The 26376-nt window shown below is 35.8% G+C and overlaps 1 long non-coding RNA gene across 1 annotated transcript; it reads right to left on the bottom strand.

The window, feature by feature from the left end:
- Positions 1–3272: 3272 nt before the first annotated feature.
- Positions 3273–25678, bottom strand: LOC105282419. Its single transcript, XR_894483.3, has 2 exons — positions 25448–25678; positions 3273–5387 (listed from the first exon to the last, which is right to left on the bottom strand). It is a non-coding gene; the product is annotated as an uncharacterized LOC105282419 (long non-coding RNA).
- Positions 25679–26376: the final 698 nt, after the last annotated feature.

Below are 26376 nucleotides of genomic sequence, written 5' to 3'. Positions count from 1 at the left end.
TTGATATTAAACGATATTCATATTATGATTATGATATCGTATAAAAGTAGATTTATGAAGCAGGAATATTTTATTAAAAATATTTTTCTGTTCGTATGTAATAAGTTGTCCCCTTTGTTATGTAAAACATCGAGAAAGAAGCTCATAGCTAATTTTATTTGCATGTATTATAATTAATAAGCGTTTAAAGAAGAAAGACGTTTGAAGCTTAAAGATGGATGCTTGATGGACGTATGCAAATTACTTAAATCTAATTTGCTGGCATTAAAAAATTTAAATGAATATGCAAATAAACGCCATTGATTCGGCTTTAAAGCAAATTGACGGGCATTGACAAATCCATCAAGAGAGTTCTACTTGTAGTATACAGAGCAGGGCACGAAAGCACCAAATGGGTAACCGTTGCAGGTGCACCTATGTATTCAGCAAACTAACAGGAGACCTCAGCTGCAACCAAGCTCCTATCTCTACTAATTAGGATGACGACAGTGTTCAATGAGTTTTTCCGGGCGGCTTTAATAAAAAATGTACAATTAAAGAATACTTTAAGCAATTTCTATGATATTAAATGAATAAACACATATAAATTTCCTAACAATATTTATTTTAATAAAGTTATTGTTAAAAATACACTTTACCTTCATACTTCATAAAATTATATAATAAAATATATAATTATATAATTATATTATGTTATAATTATGTACAATACATTATAATAATTATGGTAATTATTTATGTTTGCTGCTAATTTTTAAAATTTAATATAAACTGAGTAAAAATTTGGAAACTTTTGGATTAAGATATATGTAATAAAAAAAATAAATAGTAATAAAAGATACAATGTATGATAATATGAAAGCGTACATTGAATGCACGTATAAATATTGCTTTATGGTATTTTCAACAATAAACATTGATCTATTCTTTTCCGCATGACATTTACAAAATTCCATAAATTTAAGATTAAAAACCAGAAAAAATGCAGCATTCCCGCTTTGCACTTCAAAAGATAAAAACAAGCGCTTACTGTACGCCGACAATATTCTACTCCCAGCTTCTATCGTCCTTCCTTTATTTATTACGTTACATTCTACTCGTTCCCGTTTTCTTTTATTTCCGTCCTACCGCACTTCTATCTTTGCTTCTGTCTTTCGCATTTATGCTTCTATGTATTTCGAACAAATATCTTCCGTTGTTAACGTTATTGCTCTTGCTCAGAAACTGTCGCATAAATTTCGAGCGGTCTAACAGCGGGTCGATTATGTGATGCGACAATCTCAGACGGTTTGCGCACGGATGTACCATTGCGCCATGACAATTCCCACTAGTAAAGCTGCTAATGAAAGTAACAAGGATGCCAAGGAAAGAACAATTACGATGCGAAATAACACGATCTTGCTTGCACAAAGACATTTTAATATTGTTTTTTGATATATATAAATCGAGAAGATTTTATAATTATAATAATAATTATCTGTATACAAATATGTGCATATAATATCTCTTATATTGTTATTATCAGTTTTTTAATACTACATGTTTTAATTATAAATATCATAATTTTTTAAAATTAAATATAATTATAAAAATCATTCTTTTATTTTCGAAATTAATCATATTTCACAATAATATGTAATAACCGTAATTTTTGTATTCTTCTTTAAAATAAAAATCTTCAAAAGGCCTCCAACAAAGAGAGCTCTCTGTATTTCTTTTTCCAAGATATTGTGATATCGAAAATCACTAAGTGTTTCAAGGTATATTGTACTTAAAATATAACTGTTTCCTTTATTCTATTAAATATTAAGTGGTCGTTAAATTCTCGACTATCCTGAATAAATTTGAATAATTCAGGCTCACGGCATAACGAATATAATCTCTCTAGCTCTTATCTCCTTTGCCAGTCTTCTTATTTAATTCATTCAGTCCTTCAATATCAAATGCACCGCTGGAATTATCCATTCTTCATTCGGTTACTTGAGTTTACTTTGAAACGCGAATCACAGCCCAAGCGTCCGATCAAAATCTAATCAAAATCCGTAGTTTTGACTAGAAACGGAGGAGGAATTTTGCTGAACCGTTTGGCGGATTCGTCGGTCGTATAACGGAGAAATTTCACCGGATTGGTAGCGCCGAGGTGCACTCAACGCGGCAACAATTCCCGCGGGCGCAGCTGCCAACTCGCCCTTGCCCCCCAATTGCAGTCGCTAATTAGAATGGCATGAACGCTTGACCATAGCCCGGAGCAGAGCGGTAATCAGGATCGAGATGACACAGCTACTTGCTCCTTTAACAGTAGGCATTCGAATTACCGTCTTTAGACTTCGTGATGCGACTTGTTTCTATGAGGAGACAAGTTTTTCGAGAATCTTTGGAAACTGTGAGTATCTTCCTTCCTTTCCTTTTTCTATTAAAAGTGTTAAACCCGTTGCATCGTCCTAGTTTTATACCAAAAAGAGACGAAAAATAAAGAAAGTTAATTTTATTGTCAAAAGTCAACTAATTTTAGACATCCTTTTCATGATAAAAAATCACGTGATAGAATGCTAATGCTTACGAAGCCAATCGCAGTCACTAATGAGGACTTTCAGACAGCTCGAACACCCATCCAGGCGGAAATGCGATTGAATACGAAATGAGGACACTGTCCTATCTTTTTTACGATGGATCTTATTAGTATTCCTGGCAGTTAAAATTGACGACGATTTGCTTGCAACGTTGGATAGTATTTGATAAGAATTTGTAATTTACTTTTTGTATATCGTAATATTTAGATGTCGTGATTAATTTGCATAAATGTATCAGAATTTGATATTGCAGCAATAAAATGTGCAAAATAACTGTATATATATAATTTAGAAATTAAATCAATTTTATGTAAAAACTACTAAGAGAGTTTAGCTGATTACTGTGATATAATCGTTAAGAACTTGTCATATAAAGAAGTCATACATACACGTATTACATACAAATGGCAGTCTGTATCCTCATTATTTAAACTTCTCATTGTGAGATTATTATATTAGAATAATTATAGAATAATCAATTGTATCTAACACATTATAGAATAACCAATCAAGCTTAACAAGGAAGAAACATTAATCTTGCAAGTTGCCTGTATAGCAGATAGTTCAGCGTTTCGATCCTTCACATAATCCTGAGCGTCTCTCGAATTTCCAGGGAAGAGATTCGCGTTATTATGCCACCGCTGGCCTCGTTGGTGCGCTCAAATTATCTGTCAGAATGTACAAAGACCCCAACACCTGTTACTATCGCCGCCGTTCAGCTCGTTTTATTGCAAAAATTCCATACAGCGTGGAATCGCGCTTCATACTCCGAGCACGCTTTTAGCCCGAAGGTATCCTGCGGAATCTCATAAATCGTAGACATTCTTCGCGTGCGTCCAGCCAACATGGCCACGGGGATCGCAGCAATTCAATTACAATACCAATCTTTCATAAGGGAGCCCGTGGCCCTTCCAACGCAATTGTGCCTGTCGGTTCTGACGTGCACGTCAGATAAGCATATCGGAAACGCGTACGCACCTATCGACATCGTAAAATTTCAGCGCGGTGCCGCGCGATACCGAACGATATACCTTGCCCACCCTCCTATCTAAGAAATATTACCCATTCTCATCGCATTTTCAGATCTCTCGCATTATCGAGTAAACCAAACACCTACGAGATGTGCAAGAGCGCCTGTGTTGAATAGCTTCTCAAGCTGCATTCGGTGCTTTTGCTCGTAAATCTTCTACGATTAACTTTCCAAGTGCCGCATAATTTGCCACGCAGCTAAAAATTGTGGCGACTTTTTGATCGTCGAATAAATATCATTCTGTTTTATTTTGTATTTTATATTTAATCTAACAGATCATACATGTTTAAAATCTGCCATTTATAATAATGAGTTGAAAGTATTTTAAACTGTACAAAACAGAAGTGCAAATGATATGTTATGATAAAATAGCACTTGCAATATATATACATGCATAGACATAAAAATTGTGAATATATCAAACATTATTTTGTAATGAATCAAATTTTATAGGATTAGACATGCATTTCTCATGTCTTTTTGTGTTAACGAATTTTAACGTGGCGTAAAAAGACGTGTATGGATCTTTACATAACCTCGGAATAAAATTTGAAATCGAAGAAACGATTTTCTCGAACGTAATTTTCCCGATATGTATCGTTTTAGTCGTCGCATTAACTCGATATATATTTTCTCTTTCTCTCTCGCTCTCTAAAGTAGAATAATAAAATTGTAGAAGTCCCGTGAAAAGAAATACGAAATAAATGTAGGTGAATAGAAGAGAATTTACGAGACCCTTGTGCCACTGCGTTTTACATTTATCTCAAAATGACGAATGCAAAACTTATTTTTCAGATCACGTCCCGACGTGCCTATAAACATCACGTCGACGATATATGGCTTTCGCTCTCCCGCTAATGTACTTTTTTATATAATACAGATTCTTTAAGACCATCTACTCGCGTGACAGACGTAATAATTTCACCAAGGCGAGTAAAAGACTTCAAAGACGACAGCTTTGGAGGGAATTTAGAAATAAACGTAATATTGACGTAATATTGGAAGCAATGCTACCACGCTCAAAGATTATGTAGAAATTCATGCATGTCTTTTAATGTCACGTCAAACTTCGTTAATACAAAAAGCCACGAGAAAGGTATATTTAATCCTTTAAAATTTGATTCATTACAGGGTACAACGTTTGCTATATTCACAATTTTTTATCATTTTTTATATCCATGCATTTTTTATGCATCATTTTTTATGTACACGCATTGCAAGTGCTAGTTTACGATATTATATCGTGAATAGCTGCACAAAATTCTTAGGTATCATAATTTTCTGGTTTGTAACGCGATCACATGTCTCAAAGAAACAAGAAGCAATCTAAAAAAGGTAGAAGTGGTGGATTTAATAACTGCCACATGAATGAAAATGTAATGAGCAGTGCTTCAGCACAATTTCAACTACGCTGAAAGTTTCGTGGGATATTCGCAATGAAGGAAGGTGGATGTAGTGATTTTGTAGTGAATACCGCCGCCATCCTGGCTGTCCTCCTATCTTTCAACGCATTCCTCCCGGTTTCTCCCTGGAAACTCGCCCTATCCAGGAACTCACACTAGTCCATTCTTCGTAGGTGCCTTCAGCCCTTCTCTGACGTACCTCTCACCTTTCCTCCCTGTTCCGGGAAGACGAGGACGACGGAAACGTGAAACTTCAGCTTCGACTTCGTGGGATAGCAGACGAGTGTTCAGTTCAGAACTTTGGAAACACCGGACTCTAGCTTGCGCAATCGTTGTTCAACCCTGACATGGTGGTGCATCGGAAGAGGAAAGAGCTTCGATGTACTGAAATATGGTAAATATTCATGAAAATGCGAAAGAGTAATTTGTTAAGTTAATTCAAAGCGATTTGGAATATACAGTATTTTATTTTGCAGAACTACCTCAAAAGAAGAAAAATTGTTTTGAAGTAAAGACTTTCACAACTTTCTTTATAAAAAATAATTGCTTTCATCTAACTTTCTTAGAGGAAGCTTCATAATTATCCACTTGTTCTTGCATTTTAAACAGCAAATGCTCACGTTTTAAAATAAAATCTGCTCATCTTATTTCCATAATTTTTATCTTTTCGATAACTAATTTTTTATCTTATTACACGAAGAGTTTTGGTACTTGGTACTTGTGGAACACATTTTTTAAGACCGCAACTCCATTCTTTTTAATGTTGCCTTACGTAGTTTCTCTTAATGACACCAAAATATTTCTCGATCGCAAGAGCCATCGCGAAACTCGCGATTTGCCTTCCGTAAGCGATATTTACTGTGTCACAAATTTACCTCACGATGCTCAGTATTGTTCTTTCCGGCTGTTAAACTCGAGGTAGCGTCCACGCAGTGACGGTGAACGAGGAAAGTTAGGTGCACGGACGTCAACTAAGTTTGTACGTCAGTTTGTCCAGTTATGTCGCTTTTAGAGTCTGTGAAAGATAAAGGCGTCTGAAGAGCGTCTATTAAGTTTCATATACATGTATATGAAGCGACGGCCGACGGAGAAAATAGTCCTTCTCCTTTATCTCCGCGCGGTGCAATATTAAGCTCTGTTAAGTTTCCCAGTTATAATCGCGAAGTGTCTTCCGCTCCGACTCTTAAGCAGCGCAAGGAATATTTGTATAAATTTTCACGAGGGAGACTTAACTAAGAAGCTAATTTTCAACGAGAAAAACGATGTGCATACAGGCCGATTCAAAATTATTTTTAACTTTTCTAGCAATCTAATATACATATTTAACGATCGTTCACTTGTTTCTATATTGCAAACTTTCATATCAAAAAGTATTAGCAATATGTGCGACTTCAAACTTTTATAGCAGTTGCAGGAAAAATTACTGAAAATTGCAAAACTATTAAACAACTGAGTGATACTAACTGTATAATCGAGTAATGCAAATGTTTTAAAGCCTGTTTTAAATGTTTTAAAGCTCGTGTTTTCTTTGCTAAATAAATCGAGAAAGGAAAGGACAACACAGAATCAGTTTACGTTATTTCTTTTTTATTTTCACGAAACATTTCCGTACTTATTTCAATAACTCGCGGAATCATTAATTATTGTCGTTACCAAGAATCCTTGGATCGTAAAATGTTTACGAGCTTTGCTGGATCCAACGTCTTTGCAGTTCGCTGCAAAGAAATGACCTAATTACCAATGAAATTTATCTTAATTACTATCTAAAAAACTTAATTAAGCGATAACTGTCAAGTGGAGCATTACGAAGGTGCGAAAGATCTTCTTTTCCGTTCCCATGTTCCCAGGATAAAAATCGAGCGATCGAATCATTTTGACCTGTCTCTATCTCTTCTTCTATCACGCGCATATCGTTAATAAAATTCTTCTTTTCTTGGTACTTCTGTGCAACTATAATTAATTTTTTCTCCAGGCAATTATGCGTAAACAACGTTTCCTACGCTCGGACAGCGTATACCTGCCCAGGGCAAGAATGCGATCAGCGGAGTGTCGAAATAAGAGCACTGGAATTTCAATATAGATGTAATAAATCGGAGAACTTGGCTGCTTATTTAAATACTTAACTCCGTATCCACACGTATACATTTAGGTATCCCCGGATAATGGAAATTCCAATTGAAATTCCGGATGCCGTTTTTTTAATTCGTGACCCTCGTCTTGCCGCCGCTTAATTCGCGTGACGACACCTTTGGGAAACGTTAAAGCGGATACCTACCGCGATGCTCGACGTCACGAGCATTAACGAACTCGCAAGTTACGAGATAGCTTCAGTCATAAGTTCGACGCGCTAATAAGAAGTTATACAATGTCGTGTCTCACAAAGAAGTTGGACACTTAGCACTCAGTACGTTTCCCTTAAGTGCCGGCGACTGAGCGTATCGAGCTATAAAATAATTGAATTTCGAGTTCAAAGGGGCGTGCGGTAATACCATTACCTTACGCCGGCTGGCGCAATTAAGGTGTGTAAGGCGTTTCGATGGTGCTCACCATCAGCTTCGGACCCCGGCTGGTGAAGTTTTCCGGGCACGTAGATATTTTTATCATTTTCCTTCCCGGAGACGCGGGGACCCGATAAAGGGATTCGCGATCGGCGAGCAGTTGCACGTAGATCAGATACGCCGAGATCGCCTTCGAAAATTCATTCGCCACGTAGAGGAGGTGCTCGCACTTCCAACGAGAATTTCCTTAATTCCCTGAACGTAATATAGCGCGTTCTTCAACGAGTTGGCGCATTTCGTGCACTTTTAACTGTGCAGTCGCGTGTTGCATTTGTTATGTGAAAAAGCTGTCGAAAAGATTGCATCGATTGAAATTCGAAGATAGTTTCTCGATAGTGTAGATATAATTCCGCTAAAACGCGTCTTTACACGAGAGGGTTTTCTGTCGCGCGAAACTTTCCGCAAAAATTTCTTATAAGCACATTGTTTCCACCTCGCAAAGAACAAATCTTTTTTGCAACGTGAAATAATTTCTGGCAGCTCGTAATTTTCCCTGCAATTTAAAACTATGTTTTCTGCAAACTTTTTACTCGCATTTTACACCATGCTATCGTAAACCCCGAGCGAGAGTTATGCCGGAGAATAGTGAAACGAAAAATTTACATTAAAATTTTTGTTCTGCAAAATTTTTCTCTTTGATGCTAAGATTCGACTAACATAAGATATACAGCCTTAAATAAAAAATAAGTACGTACTCTAAAGATTGACTTTACACATTAAAAGTACACTTTAATAACAAATACGTCGAGCAATTCTATGATATGGCGAACAAATAATAAATTTACGAAAATATTTCTTACTAATGAAGTAAATTATGATTAAAACGAAGCACTTTAAATATTTCCAAGACATCTCAGAAAAATTTAAACTGATTAAAAAAATTAAATCTATTAATTTAAAACATCTAAAGTAGAAATTCAATAATTAAAGAAGACAAGTACATGCACATATGTGCATTTCTTCATTATGTGTCATCTTTTCTCTCTCTCTCTCTACTTTTTTATATAAGTTAACCCCGACAATCAAGGCACCAATCGGGCACAAAGTAACTCGAGCGTGTCCAATTAGCGCTCGTGCAGTTCCGTCATTAGCGAAGTACACGCAAGCGTGATGGTTAACGCGAAGATCGGTCCAGTTTAACGAGGACATAGGTAGCGACTTGCCGGTCAAGAGAACCAATCAACGCCTGACCAACGAACGAGAGAACACGCGACACGATTACAGCCAGTTTTTAAATACGGAGAGATAGAGAATTTTTTCTCTTCTTTTCTTTCTACGTATGCAAGAGATGCAGTGTTCCTTCTGATCCTTTTCTGCTTCCTATGTGTGCAAAGAGAGAGCTGCAGATAAAAGCATAGAATTTCCATGAAAATTTCATAATTATATTAAGTTGACTTTATTTTTGTTATACTGATTGCTGTTATCCAATAATTTCTTGTTATATAATCACATAAAATACATAAGATGAGGCGCTATTTTATGCTCCAATTTTATGCCGAAAACACATTCAGAGAAACTGACTAATCTCTTATCAAGAAATGGCTTTAGAGAAACTACTTTAAGTATAATATACGTTGTAAAAGTTATGTAACACATTGACATGTCCAATTAAACTGAAGAAATGATAAAATTAGATAAACTTTCCTTTCACTATAATAATAGCTACATTTACAATTTTTCTTAAGACGCAAGACCATCTTTCCCGACTTTTGTCAACCCATCTACATGCCGCAATGCGGAGAATCACGAGACGCAGTAAGTAAAAACAAAACATTATGGATGAAGAGTGCCGCAGCGAAGAGGATTTTATAGTAAGATGAGAAAATGCGAAAAGAGACTTGCGAGCTAATTAATCTGTAAGACGAGCTACGGTGCAACCGCAAGGAAATTATACTTTGGACAGCCTCGTGCCTCGTTAGCCAACAAGTATGAACAAAATCAGACGTGTTCTCCGGTATCGATCTTTCAACTCAGACTGTATGTAATCAGTTAAAAGTAGAAACTATATTTGTCGTTCAGAACTGAGTTGCCGGAATTGACTTATTTTTAGCTCTTTAGACAAGAGAATTGGACTTTTATGCTTGGACTATCTATTCGTCTTTTGTGTTGTTCATCACGATTGATTTAGCTGAATATCGACAGAATGCACCGAAAGTTAATAACAAGATGAGAAGATAGAGTACCTAGACGGGGAAAACAGGCGGAAGTGGAAATTACATAGAAACTTAAAGAAGTTTAATCAGTCCGAAGAATGATGCGCATGCTGCTCTGGTATCTGTGCACACGTATACGCAAGGAAGTAGACTTCTCTGGGAAGAAGCATACTTCACTTGGAAGTAGCGAAGTTCGTTGAGTCTCTACACGAATCGAAAGGTACATTTCATCGGGATAGCTAGGTGGTCCCAGCAATAATCACAAATATCGACTTCGGAACATATCACGAAAACAGGAGAAAAGCTGGGCGTCTTTCACTGTTCTTTTCCCTAATTCTCTAACTCTATCCCACAAAATGTGATATACGTTTTCGCTGCAAGAGTTAAAACAGTTTCATTTCCTAGAGAGAATTTAAAGTTTGTAAAACGTAATAAAATAGAAGATAATATTTTATATCATATATATATATATATATATATATTTTTTATTGCAGCAGATTGATTGGATTAACAGGTGAATATCATAAATCATTAATATCTTTTTTTCGACACCTAATTTAAATTTAATTTAATTTAATTTAATTTAATTTAATTTAAATTGGATATCCAATTTAAATTTCAATATTCGTATAAAAAATTTAACAGTTATATACATACAAATACATCATTACTAGCTAAACTGAGAGATAATTGGCAACAATATCTAAAAGAAAATCTCTGAAAAATACCCGAAAAAATGCTGAGAAAAGCATAGAAAAGGAAGTTCCTGCTGCAGTAGTGCTGAAGTTACAATATAGACGATGACTTAATCAATCCGTGATGCAACTAGTTCCCTTTGCCGCTTCTTTTATTATCCAACCTTGTACAAAGGAGTTTCTCTTTTTTTTACGTCTTTAACTTCACTTTTCCGCGACATTACACACATAGAATACGTACGGCTCGTTACGCGCCAAATAATGACCAGCCAGTATCGTTCACGAACACTTCCTGGGTCAGCAGGAAATCGCGAAGAATTGTTGTAGTATTACGATATCTCCAGTAAAGAAAGCTGCAAGAGTTCTCCAGGTAGATAAGAAAAGAACCGAGCAGGTACGGGCGTGTATTCGGGCGAGAAAAGAGTAATACGAGAAGCGTCGAACAAGGAGAGGCTCCAGGGGAGAGGTAACAATGAAAAACCCCTCTTTTCTCGCCGTGTTCGACAAAGCTTGCATCGGCAGCTTTCGACGAGCGATCGGCCGTGAATCTACGCTCGACAATAATGATGCACTGTTTGTGTTTCACAGGCAACCTGGTCCCTTCCTCCGGGCGCTGCAACGAGGGAAGCAACGCGGCTGAAAAGCGAGGATGGCGGTTTCAAAGCCGGTATACAGAGTATATTCGGCCCTGCGCGCCTAAAGGGCCCCGAACTTATAAGGGTGATCACCGCCGCGAGCTTGCTTCTACCATTACCTGCAACGAGACTAGGTGCACGTGCAGTAATACAACAATTTATAAACATGCTCTGTTGCGCTTACGGTACTATGATGTTTAATCTTCATTACTTCATGATCTGCAAGACGGCGGAAATAGAGATTTACTTTTTATAGACTAAATTCTATCGCGTTGCTATTTTGCAAGTTTGTCGAAAGAAAAAAAAGACTTTAAAAGTCAAATTGACAATTAAACTTAGTGCCATAGGTCGTTTTCCTTTAAAAATGAGACACACATATAGAATTTATATAAAGCTCTATGTGCAATATTGATTTTATTAATATACTTAAATTTGTATAGGATTATTTATCATAAAAATCTTGCTCAAACGCAAAACTATCAAAAATAGTCTCAAGATACTTAAATTTTTTCATACCTGAAAAATCAAGGAACGCATAACAAGTATGATTTACTTAAGGTTGTTACATAGAGTCAATCCCTCCATGGACCATGAACTTCGCACATTACACACATTACGATGTACCTACCAACTCAAGCTTGAAGATTCATCGTCATGTAATAAGAGCAAGTTACAAGTCTCTCGAGTCCTTACTCCCTCCCGAAATATGATTTACATGAATAAGGATTATGTAATCTGACATCTGACAAAAGTTCAAACGCGTCTTATCGAACACGCTGGATGCATTGGAGGGCTCTTGGCGCATACGAGTACATGTTTGATGTAGTGACAGCGGCGGGATGCACGGCGGAAATTTCTCGTGCGCGAAACGAAATTGCGGATTATAATTACGATTCTCCCCAAAGTATACTTCAGACACGACGAGTAACGAAGTGCACCCGAGAGCCGTGTCATGCATCCTTCCTAGCTTTGTGAAACAGGTTGTACGAATAGGTATCCGCGGAGAAATATCACATAATAGTCAGAATCTCGCTCGTGTCTGTGCATAGCTGTCAGATATACTGCATGAGGATAGATTATTAAAATCTGTTTGAAAAAATCACTTGTGAAATGTTCGTGGAGATTTATATCTTACAGTTATTTCCCCTTCCCCCTCCTTTCGATAAATGTATATATTTTTAATTCTTGAAAGATTCATGTGTTATAAATGTTATTAGAGAAGCGAGATCTTATTTTCCGTATTTTATTATAGACATTTCTTGTAGAATACTAAATAATTTCAGGACTAACGTGTTAATATTTTTATGTTAACATACTGAATCGTACAATCCAAAGAATAATTTTGTTATAAATCGTTATCTTGATTAAAGTTGCCGCTTTAATCATTCATTGATCGGTCTTGCTTTCGCCAGCAAAAACACTCGCCTTCGATCACCATGTGACGCTTGGTTTTAATGAAATTTGCGTCCAATAAGCTTATATTCTGCATAATCTCTCTAGTATAACACGAGAGAAAGAGAATTGCAGTTTTAATAAAAAACTTATTTTTACGATATTATGTTACGTTGCTAATGGAAGGAGGAAGGAGATATATATTGTAGACGACATATTGTCAATTAATGTAATAAGAGTGAAGTGCAGCTTATTATTCTTTAGTATTATGTAGGGTAATTAACGCTGATAAAGTGACTAATAGTTCGGAAACAACTTTTAAATTTCAAAATTGTTTTACTAAAAATTATGATATTATATTTATAAGATATAAAACTAAACTAAAACTACACTTTCTCACAAATAAAAATAATTCTCCTTTAAAACTTAAGAACATCATTTAGCATGATGTATAATCATTAAAAACTAGGAATGTTTGAAATAATCCTCTTAAAGTCTTTAAAATTGTCCTGCACGTTATATCTCTAATACTTAATGGTGATTTGCATGTAAAACCTTGGCGATTTCAACTGCTTCGATTCCTGGCGAAGGCTATTACTTCCTCGTGGGAATTCTTGCTATTTGGAGTCGGAGATTCTTCGTTCCTCGTGGCACGGCACGTCGTGTAAGGTTTCGTGGTTTAATTAGCGGTCGAGAGATCGTAAATATGCTTAAAAGCCGTACAGCGCGAACCCTTTTAACGATATCTTCGCAATTTGCCTCAAACGACCCGGTCCTCCATTTAACGCTAATACTGCTAAATCTCGCGCGCGAGCTATTCGAGCGGGGGTTAGCTGTAGGAATGGAGGGAGAGGGTGAGGACGGCTTGCTGGAACGGGCAAGCGAAAGTAAGATAGATGCTCCAAGGGATGCAGAAGAAATTTCCTCAAGGCCAGCGATAAATAGCCCCTAATTACAGCTCTTTCCGTGACGGTAAAGCGCTCTCCCCGTCGCCGTTCATCGACACAAAAGGGGTATCAATTAGTTAAAAAGAAAAAAAAAGGAACGTCCGCGCTCAAGGACGTTGAAACAATGAAGCTGGAGAAAGGAGATTCTACGATGAAGGAAAAGATCCGACCTTCTCGTTTCTCTCTCTCTCTCTCTCTCTCTCTCTCTCTCTCTCTCTCTCTCTCTTTCTCTCTCTCTCTTTCTCTCTCTCTCTGAGCTCTACTGTCTCCGCTTCAGGGATGTAGTTCTGAAATGTGAATCCTGAAGCAGTTCCGTTCGAAGTTGCGAATCTGGGGAAAGGAGCTTGAGCTATGATAGTTCTTTTTGCAGTGCAAGGCAAGCATATGCTTTCAAGAATTTCACGCTCGCTTCCTGTATCTATGCATACGATGTATTTCCGCCTCAATTTCTGTTTCTCAGACTAAATTATTAAAATTGTGATTGCGTATACGTTTACCTCAGAGGTACATTATAATGATCCGTATTATACTAACAAAAAGTGTGAGTGGCAGTATGTAAGAGAAACAGAATTATATAAAGTAAGTTTTTCGCATAGCGCAAATAATCATATGTGCAGAAATAATATAATATTAAAAAAGACAATATAATTTTTGTTATTTTAAAAGACAAAAGAAAAGTTATTTTAAAAAAGAAAATCCCTTTGTCCACTATTACAGCTCTGCCTGATATTCTTTTACGAGGGTAGCTTTTATTTCCACCAGATGACTAAGCAAATAATAAATACTCATCTTTATACTTGTGATGAAAGGAAAGAGATGCGTGTAATTAATTGTATTACTAACCATCATGATATTTTATGAAAATGGAACGAAACAAAGATTACTAATTAATTAATGACTATCTAAAATTTAGATATTCTCTATAGACAATTTATATGTATGTGTGTATAACAAATAAATAAATAGATAATTAAATTATATCGTTAAAATAATAATAGATCATAAGTATATGAACAATAATTCTATTTTCTCTTTAATTCGGAATAAGCATGAAAAGAATTTCTTTTCGAGAAAGAAATTCGCCTTCATACGCCTTCTGCGTTTATTATCGTGCTGCCGTTATTTCGTGAACAATCTCTCCCGTTTTAGTAGCACACAAAATCGAAGTGTGGACTGTAAAAGACATTGTTATTACCCGAACGTTATTACGAACAGAGGTAGAAAGTCACTTATCGTTGAACTAAACGTTAAGTGATTGTCACGGATAACGAAAATTGCGAGAACAAGCGCGTTTTCACGGTAAATAGACCATGTACAGTTATTATCCATTTCTTTATAAATAAGAGCTAGTTGTTTAAACAAAACGATGTCTTTAATTTCATACTTATAAACTTATTACAATTCTGTTACCCGATTTATATAACAGACTGTTGCAATTTTATGATACATTTATTACCGTATGTAATGTATTTTTGTATAAAAATAATATATTCACGTATATATTATCTGACATTTCCTGTAAAAACCTTTAAAAAACAGCATAATCATAAAGAAAGATATTAACTGTGCAAAAGGCTCGCTCGCCAACTGAACTGGTAACAGAACTTTGAACGCGTCGGTATTGACCGAAGTCCGCTTCATCGAGCAGAGGTATTAAAATTCACCGACGGGGGGCAATGATAAGGTCCTCCACGGTACCATGAATACCTCATAACTTCGATCTGGAAACTGCAAATACCTTTCTGAAGTCCATATCGGACACCCAGCATCGAGACTTTGCCGCACGACGTCGCACGACTGTTTTACTACTAGAAGAAATCGACAAAATCGAGCCAGACGAGTTCGTTTGCGCGGTTGCAGGAATAACCGAGTGCCGGTGGATGTTCATAACTCCAGGGCAGTGGTGTGAGAGCGGTCAGCGGGTGGTACGAGAAAGACGGTGAAAGAGGGGGAGGAGCGGGGTTTATTTTCCGGATCGCTGAAAGTCATCATTCGAACGGACGGACGTCACTGGAATCCCTTAACGGCGAGTCCGTTCATTCCCAATGGCGAACCATACCGACGACGTCAGACCATAGGAGGGTTCCTTACCTCGTAAGCGCCACGATGCTCCGTCGAGTCGCTCTACGAGCCACTCCGAGATCGTCCGCAAATTTCACGATGCGTACTGCAATTTATGTCGCGTCGAAATATCGATGGCCGCCATACTGTCAAATTTCATCCCTCTCGCAACTAAAGATCTGCGCAATCTATCTGACGGACATTACAGAACGGATTTACGTTTTCGTCAGGTGCAGACGGCTTCTCCTCATTGTATTATTGTTTCCTGGCAATTTAATTTAATGGATAGGTACATGTAGGGAGCTTGCTCCATAACTTTCTATTTCATCATATAATTGGATGCAAATTTAATATTATACAATCTCGAATGTATCATATGTATAACTTAAATTCCAAAATTAAAAGTCCAAGGGAAATAAACAATTTGCTGATGAAAAATACTTATAATCCTATCATAAATAAAGTTGTCTTCTAGTTGATCACTTCAACAGAACACTATACATTTTATATTTTAATAAATATCTTTTAAAACACTAAACTAATTCAAGTTAGAATTTTATACATTTTGAAAACCACATAAAACCGAAGATAACATCTAGAAAAAAAAAGAATAAAAGGAGGAACAATATCAGTCTAAATATTTCTTACCACGACTTGCTGCTTTATTTCGGGAACGAAGAGATCGAGCCAAGGTGAAGAAATGCCTGCAGGATAGCCTTCCTGTGCGATGCGACGTCGCGACGCCACAGGTGGCCGGTTTGAAACGCTTGATTTACGACGAGCCTTGCCTATGAAGTTTAAAGTTCGTGCGACGAGATCCGAGTAAACAGGCTCGCTGATTCGCCTCGACGAGGCAGCAAAAATCGAGAGCGCTTCAAGAATTCAACTGCGAGCACTTTGTCTCTTTAGACTAGACTTGTCCTAGACTTGTCTAGACAAAAGACAAAGAGACATTGATGATTCGGCAGTGATTCCAGGTTTTTCGTGAGATCATTTACTACGCAGAAAATTCGGTTTTCTTTTATGACAGAAGAAGAGGAGAAAATAAATTATATATGAAAAGATTAAATATTAATATTAGATCATTAACTAACAATAAGTAATCCGAATCGTATCTAGATAATAGATACATATATAGCTATAATACTGTAGCAGTGGTTTGGAAAATTTTTCTTTTGGTTTTTAAAGATTGCCTACCTATCTATGAAATTAAAATACGACAAGTTTGCTGTCATAAGTTATTTTTCATTTGTCAAGAATATAAGATTATGCCAACTCCGATCTTTTTGTTTTTTTGAAAAATGGCTTGATAGTCATCACATGAGCCAACTGAAAATTTGTTTGCAAATATGAGATAACATATCGCAAACTTTTATTTTATATTGATTTATTATATACGTTATTGATTTATTATATAGGTTCCACTTTACAAAAATATCATTGTTAATCAAAATATCATAGTAAAAACATTTTATTCTCTGTTTCGCATGTCATCTACATACGAGACAATGAAATTTTCTCTTTTCGCGTTGTAAAAATTCAATGAAAAAACGATATGTCACATTCATATTGATAAATATGACTGAATTCTGAATTTACGAAAATTGTTTATGCAATCAGTATAACGTAATTGTGGTACGTATAATCCACAAAAACTGATTTTGTGCCGTTCTTTACACTTTATTGACTTTAGGGTAAGCTGTGACAAATGTAGCCAAAATGGACGTGGGAAAGCCAAGTTACATTAGATTTGAGGTTAAATTTTACTCTCCATTTACCTAGTTTCCATAATCAAACTCTGATTTCACGGAATAAGTCAAAATTGAAGTTTATAACACACATACACACACACACACACACACACACACACACACACACACACACACACACAATAAAATAAAGCAAAAAAGATATCATACGACTGTCAACAAAAGATTTTAAAATATAGCAAATTGAGAAGTGAATTATATTTAAATTGTTTATAGTGAATGTAATAGTACATTTAATCTTGCTATCAATTGCAAGCTATCAATTTTTGTGTATTAAATGTCCTCTAGTTTAATCAAAAAATAATCAAAGATTTTTAACACAACGTTCTATATTGGCCTGTATGGTTCTATATCAATAAAGCTGAATCTACATCGTTCTTACACCACAAGTTGAAACAATATTGTTACATTGACTGGCGAGAAAAGTCAACACTACGATACTACGAAGCAGTATCAGGTAATTTGAACACACCACTAAGCGGTTAATTGTAGTAGGATGCATTGGTATCTGTTAACCGAGTGTGGTCGATCGATTGCCCAGTTAATCGATTGCAGACATAATCCAGTCGAGGGTCACGCACAGTAAACACCCTAATCGATTATCTGTATATATACAAATCGCTCAGCTATGCGAGTGGATAGTAATCGATAGTTGAATATACTCGCAGCTTAATCTATGTTTTGTTAGGAGCAAATATGTATCCGAAAGAAACATTATTTTTATATTAGACAGTGAAATTAAATCGAAAGAAATAATTTATCAAAGACAGATAAACGGTACAGAATAAAAAAATTAATCAACGTAATAAATCTAATAAAGCATTGTATATATGCAGAATCAAAATGTACGTTTATTCGATTATATAGAATTGTATGTGCCAATTTTTAAAAAATTATTACAATATCCAACAGTTCTATACCACACAAGTATCATACATTTTGATATATCTCTTTCCACAAGAAAATTTTGTATTTTTTTAAACGTTATCAATAATAACTCACACAACTTGCTCCCGTACGCCAAAATAATTAATATCGACTTTGTAGATAGCTTCTGCAGAACGTTGGCAAGCCAGAGGCGAGCGGTGATTCACTCGTTCATCTATTACCACGTTTCTACGTGGCAGACAGTTTTCAGAAAGGTACATATACGCGACTGGCAAATTGTTTTCAGATTGTTCTATTGTGAGCAAACTATGGTCACAAACGAAACAAACAGTAAGCCATTAAAACCGTTTTACAAGTACAAATTTCGTCTAGCGATACGTATAATGCAATCTAACGCAACTTGCGACAGCTTTTCATGTACATTTCTTTTTTTTAATGTTTTGTGTAATAATTCATTGTAATAACGTTAGCAAATAATACTGGAGTGCATTTAGAGAATAATTTAATTGGATTCAATGTGAATTTCATAAAATTTTATATATTTTTAATCATTTAAATCAAAAACGAAACATTTTATTTTCATCCTTTATTATAATATTTTTATTAAAAAGATCCACTTTAAATTGATCAAGAAATTCGTAACAGTGTGTACTCATTGTCAGATTATATGTAAATGTGTAAAAGCATCAAACTCTATATGTATATAAAATTACAAACCGCATACATGATGTGAAAATCAGAATAGAAATCAACTGCTTTGATGGGCTCTATTGTTTTCAACTTGCTTTTGTTTCACACGTAAAAGTTTTGAAATTAAAAGCATCTGACAGAGAGAAATTCATTGAATCTCAAATAGTTTCGAGTATTATGACGTGACAGTTGGAGTGAGAGTGGGATAACCAAGAATTAATGCCAATGCCGGGGTTCATATTGAATATGATATTGATATATCCAGCGAAAGTTTTCACACAATCGCTCGAAATCTTTTTACGCATTATAATTTTGGCAAAACAATATCACAATTTTTCACAACTGCAATAATTGCACATAGAATTTAAATTAAAATCGCGATATAATGCATAAATACGTTATTTAAATTTTATTTAGGTGTATGTGTTATTCTACATATATTTAACTTTTATCTGTGATCATGAGTTAATAAAAAAAATTCATTAAACAAATCAAAATTATTTATGAGAAAAATTTCCGCAAAAGAAAATGTACTTTACATTTATTTTTGCAAAACTTTATAATGTGGAGAAGATACAGCACAGGTGCGTTGCAGTCTCAAAATTTTAAAGTAGAAGACTGCTTCTTTATCAACCGTATGTACATATAACGGTGCTGTATGCAAATAAGTATATTTAACTTTTATAGTATGCACTCTCAAAATTATAATAAAATATGAATCAATAGATATATCGATAAAGATACATATGCTATAAAATCTGGACATCTTGATAGTAATAAAAATTCAAAAAATTAATAAATGCTGCGACACGCGTACATTGATATGAGTTAATTTAATATAACTGTACTGATATGCTTCAGATATCGAAAAGTTTTATTTCTAGTTTTTAATTAAGAAGAAAACCGAGTTTTATACATATATATATAAAAGTAAGCGTCGATGTTTCATTAGCGTTATCATAACGCAGCTTCGGATGGTTTTACGGCTGCTGCTTCATAAACAGCTTCAAGTGTACTCTCACGGAATCCCTCTCCAAGAAGAATAATATAATATATATATATATATATATATATATATATACATATTTTCTCTTTATAAGCACAGATACACTCCTGAGAATTACGTTTATATGTAAATTTTCAGTTTTTTGGAGAACAGTAGAGATTTGCATAAAGTCATAAATGTTTGAAGCTAAACTTTCGTCTGAAATTCCGCTAATTCATGACTTATATTTTGATAAAACAATTTCCACAATGTTGAACAATAAATATCGAACAGTGTTTATATGCACGAGAGATATTAAAAACATTGATTGCGTAAAGCGAAACGCTTATAGATGTAGGAAATGTTGGAAATTTAAAAGCAATGTTTAAATCTGTTTACGCGACGATATGGCCCAGAATTAATGTAATAATAATTTTTACGTGTTGACAAAGCTCCATTACAACGTCCATTAAACGATACATTTCACATTTTGTCACATTCTGCGTAAAAGATAAATTACTCTCTTTATATCGCATTTCATATATTACACTGCTTTAACATTTCACACACGCAAACTACAAAATATAATTTTATATTTTTTAGTATATTTTGATGTATTTTATTCAATATTACAACGCTTATTAAAAAAGTAAAATTATATATTGCAATAATAATTTTAAAATGTATTAAATTTTCTAACGGATATAAATGCTAAATATCGTTGTATAAATTGCGCCAATTCATGTGTGTAACATGTTAACATCTCTGGCTGTATGGTTGCCTTGGCTCAAGAATAAAAATATAAATTTGTAGGAATTACCTAATAAAAAGTGATTTTTTTCAACGATCATATATTAAATAAAAACTGCTGAAAACATTTGTATTGTTTAAAACGCATTATATAAAATTACAATTCATTTTATTCTGCACTTTCCTACGTGATCTCTCAAGTGCATCTGTAAAACGATAAGAGCACTGCGAGCGAACGAATCGAAAGCAGGCTAGAGCCTTTTACTTCGCTAAGCAAAAGCACGCGTATAAACAATTTGCGCGTTTTCGCTCGCAGCATGTGCAAGCGCGGAGAGTACATTATGCGAGTTACAAGTGCGACGAACCGCATCGGGTGATAAATTTTTTCGCGAGAACTCTCTCGGCTCCATTTTAAAGACCGACGAGCATCAGCTTACGCACACGCACACGACACTCTCTTGCGAACACTACACGTAATATTATATAATGCATATACGTATGCCGTTTTCTCTTTCCGCTTGTAGCTCGCGGCGCGCAATGCGGCCTACCCGGCACTATCCTTTGAAAATATAAAGAACAGCAATATCCTGCGTTATGCGCAACGCGCCCTCGGAAAATAAGGATGAGTTGAGCGCGAGCGTCGCGCGCTTGTAGTAAGCATCTATCGTGTTGAGCGATGCGCGCTGGATACTCGTTGTTTTTGCGCAATAGTCCGACATGGAGCCAGCTACGCGCTTATGGTATTTAAATTGATTGCTCGACGAGAAATGGAGACTCATACGTTACGCCATGTGTGCACGCTGCATGTAGCGTGATTGTAGCGGTACCATACACGCTCGATTGCATTGTACACGACAAGTCTATTTTATGTATCGGAGAAAATCGCACTTCATATTCGTTACGTTATTAAACGCGCTATGCATGCTATGCTCCTTGTAAATCTTGCTGCGTGAGATCGAACATCTCAAAATATGGTAGCACTATAAACCCAACGGTTACGAGATTGAATGTTAACAGAATCAGGATTGTCCCTGTATCATCCCGTTTTCTATCGCTTTTTTAATCTATCATACGTCACGTTTTTTGCTGACGAAATGATAAATAATATGACTGTGGAAGTTTGCGTGATTGCGATAAATACAAATCTGGAAAATATTGTTTCACAGTCCAATATTTACGTAATTATATAAATTATATAATTTATATAATTAATATAATAAAAGTAATTATATTTACGTAATTATATAAATAATATCTAATTCTAATAATAATGGTAGGTACTTAATATCGGTTAAATGCCGCACTTTGTACGAAAAAATTCTTCTAATCGACATCGAAACTTTTATTATTAATTTTATTAATCGAACTGCAAAAAAATTAGATAATGTTAAATTTGAAATCAAATAAATTAGTGAGAATTTTATCTCCTTTCGCCATTCAGCGTGGATCCTCGCGTTATTCAACATATGATCTCCGCAGGCTCGTTAAGCTCCTTCAAGTCGATGGAATCTCAAGTTAAAATTTACTTCGGAAGAGGGTGCAACGCTTCCGGAATTCCGGCGTGTCCCAGCGGCGTTCCTCGCACGTGTCGCCCCGCATGTGAATACGTCTGCGGAATATTGAGCGTTTTTACGCGATAATACTCTAGCTTGGCTCTCTCACCCCTATTTTTTGTCCACGATCTACTATCACCACGTTATGTTATCCCATACTGTTCGAGAAAAAGCCGGAGGGAGCAAGGGAAGGTAAGAGAGGCGAATTTACCGACACTAAATCGTCGTGGCCGCGCGAATAAAACTTCGGGGCAAATTCCTACTTCTCTGGAGCGTCGCCGTCGATATCGCCGGAACGACTACTCTCCTCGTGGGCTAACGAGCGATTTCGACGCCCTCGATTTCAGAACCCGGTCTCGACGACGAACTTTTATGTGCGCGATTGATCGACTGTAAATGCGGAAAAGCCCGGACGTGCTTTATGCGTCGTGAGCGGCGCGGAACCAATAGCGGCGTCTCGCGCATTATGCTTGCACGCCGCTGCGGAACGCGGAATGGAATTTCGAGGCGAGACGCTCAGAAAGCCACCCTCCAGATGCGCGCACGTTAAATTTTCTGATGAGAGATATCACTGTGCGTGCGGTTAGTAAATATTCAGTGTACTAATATTTAGCTCACCACAGCCGTAAGAAGGGAGAGAATATGGATAAATAACTCACCATAACGCCAGCAACGTTATCAATATAAATTATTTATATCTTCCACGTCAATGGTTGTCAAATTATACTTTGTAAACTTCATAAAAATATGGATAAAGATTGAAAACTGATAACACTGAAAAAGAAGAGAATAAAAGAAAGACTATTAAGAGAGATAGATAAAAAATTAAGAAAGTTACTTATCTTATAGTAGACAATATCAGAAGCATCACATTTCCTTCATTTGATTTTCAAAAAATAATCTGTACAACAGAAAATTTATATCTCGCTCTAAATACACAATCGAAACTAGAATAATAAACTGCGTGATCTAAAAGTTATCGAAAGCTATCCAATTATATGCTGTAAAAAGTTGAGATATTCCTTTGTTTCACAGTCCAATCTAGCCGAACAAACGATCGATCATAATTTGCATAGTAGCAAACATTCATTGCTCATGCGAAATCCAGTATTACCGATGGAGTGATGGAAAAATAACATATCACGGAACGATACAACTCCTCATTGCAACTACCAGAATATTCGCACTAACCCACTTAAATCGTGTGTATGTATGTACATAAAAATACAGGCATGAAATAAGGGAATATTTATAGAAGATTAATAAAATTTAAAATAAAATAGAATAGAAGTAGAAATAGAATAGAATAAATAAAATAGAATGTATAGAAAATGCATTCCATTCCCTCTCGCTCCTCAGCATTACGTTATCGGTATAAGCAGCTGACTATCTTATTCACTTTTTATTATAACGATTCGTTTGAAGAAGAATAGATAAAGTAAAACAGCATATAAAATAGCAAAGTCTCGAAAGTTTCAAAATTTGATCTGAAATTTTTCAGTCGTCATTATGAACAATGTTCATGAAATAATTACTTATCATTTGGATATACATATAGTGGAAGAATAATATATCGTTGCACATCTTTCTAATGGGCCCGTCATTCTGACCGTGCTTTGAGCCAACGGATTCGAAACGGACCCGAGGCGTTTCTATCTCCACGGATATCCCATCCGCTTGCAACCAAAGCCTCCAGATAAATGGACGAGTCCTTTGTGCATCGATTATAATCACATGACCACTTACTACTCTAGCCAATAAGCTACTTGAGGTGGAGACACTTTTGAATTATATTTGCAGAATATAAAAAATGTTACAATTAACCAATTAAAAAGATATTTACCAATTAGAAAGATAAAAAGATTAACCAATGTATGAATAATCTTCTGGAGATTTGTTTTTAGAAGCGCCTCGCCACTCTGCTACTTGGATGGCTAAAATTTCATTTTAACAGATTCTTACTATTTAAATTACTAGATTTTTTTTATTTTGGATATCATGTAAAAGAGAGATTGAATATTATAAGACTGGAGACCATTAACTCCAAGCTGATTAAAAGAATATTAATGGCGCGGATTTTAACTTCAAAGCAAGTGCAAAACGTAATCGGTCTGTTAAATAATAAATGAAACTCTAATTGCGTACTCATGTAGCAGAAAATATAAGCATTATAAATTCTATGAATTATATTCTGAAATTGCAGGAGATAGAATTATATTCTGAAAATATATAAGTATTCTTTTATTATGCTCACTCATCTATGAGAATGAAAGAAAAGAAGATAAGGAAATTTATTTTTCCGATAAGGAGAGGCTACACCCTTCCTCCAGTGCGACGAAATCGCGATCGATGAAGCAAAGCGTATCGTAACGCGCGAGCTTACGCGGAATGGTTACGCCATTCTGGGAGTCTCAGTATTCAGTGCTAGGTAGATTACCCTACTTCGCCTTAATTCGTTTCTGGGGAAGCGTTTAACCCGAAATGTGCGTCCTTTTCTTTTTTTTTATCGCGCCGGTTGGCTTTACTGCCAGTTTGTCCCGAGTACTGCTAACTCGCGAATTTTTCTAGATACGGATCATAAAAATCGGGGCTAAGTTGAGATGTACACTGTGTTTTTTTTACGACATTGTTATATCGAACCCGACAATATTATTTTTAGCAATATTCCCGCCGGAGCGGGAAAGTGCAACGCGTCGCTAAAGGGAGAGTGCTCTCCAGTGAGACGGAAATCCGGTTCACCTTTGTGAAATCCGGGAACTTGCTGCAATTACCAAGTACTATTATTGCTGCCGCGTGTTGGCTTTTGCGAGAGTGCGCTATGATGAAACATGCAAAAATCCGCGTGGACGCTAACGTCGCGGATGTTCAGTTTACGTAATTACATGTACGTGCAGAGAAACAGATTAAAATTCTCCATGAAAAAGTCGCAGACATTTAAATTGAAAATGTGAGACCGCACATGACATAACAATTAAAAAAGCAAATTGTCTCTCTAGGTTTCGATTCGATTCGATAACATATGGATCTCTTTTTGATGAAAAATATAGATATTCAAGGAATTCCGCTTGGATCTCTTTGTGACTTGCTTAAATAACACTTTTTCCTATATATTATAAATATTTTAAAAAAAGAGAATTTTTGTATTCACATATACACACACACATTTAATAATAAATTTTAGAAACAGTATCGATAGACAAACCTTATCGAAACGTGATCAAAAGTTTTATTTTACAGTTACAGTAAAGTCCCACGACTCAAATCGATAGTTCTGGTGATCGATCTGACGGAATTTCGAAACACAGGCATTCAATCTCGTAGTTACCAACTGGATTTGATTCACGCGGTTCTGTGTTAGTTATACTCACCGTGTCGTCGTGAGGTATCGGCCGATACGATCAGGTGGCGGACAATTAATCTCGTGTGTCCTTAATAGAGCCTCCTATCGCCAGCGACTTCGGGCAACTTATCGCGGCGCGAAACTTTGTTCCGCACGGTGATATCGACGCGGACGATTACGACTTCTTGACGTCATTCCACAAGAGCGTACTCCACTTCACTTCACCATTCACCCTACGCAATTGGCTGCAGTTGAAATGCCGGATGGGCAATTCACGCTCGAGAGTAATAAAGAGCAAACTTCCTTGCTCGTCCGCGAATAATGCCGCTAATGCATACCGTGAGAAAGTAGTACGCCAAACTGTATAAATACGCGAGAATGAAGAATCACGTTTCGAACTATTGGAATATCGGTTCCTGCAGCCTGATGGAAAAGATCATGATGAAACGAACGAGCCACAGAACGCGTTTGGTATTTACATATTACGCGGAGGTAAATTGCTGACAACAAACTTCGTTATCGTATGCAAAAACGCGTGGCTGTTGTTGGATCGAAATAATAAACTGACAAGAAATATAAGTCAACAATATTAGACTTTTCATAAAAGAGTTAGATTTGAGAGAAAACGTCAGTACATATAAAGTATGATATCTTAATTTACGTTATCTCGGAAAAGTGTTGAAATTTATGTTCAAAAGATTTTCATGAACTATCACGAATCTTTTACGGCATCATTTAGTAATAAAAAATATGTCTCATACCTCTCTCTAGGAATGGAGTTTTTTAAGATAGTTAATCTTATTTGTCTAAACATTGTTTCAATATATTATAATGTATGTAGAAGTACAATTGTACAATTGTAAAACTTCCTGATGAAATTTTATAGATAAAAAATTTGATAATAAGTTTCTTTTATTACGTTAAGCTGCTCTAATAGATATAATATTGTATTATGAA

The sequence above is a fragment of the Ooceraea biroi genome, chromosome 7 (genome assembly GCF_003672135.1).
Source record: "Ooceraea biroi isolate clonal line C1 chromosome 7, Obir_v5.4, whole genome shotgun sequence".
Lineage (NCBI taxonomy): Eukaryota > Metazoa > Arthropoda > Insecta > Hymenoptera > Formicidae > Ooceraea > Ooceraea biroi.
Note: the sequence above shows the minus strand (reverse complement) of the source record. Positions and strands in the feature narration are given on the sequence as shown.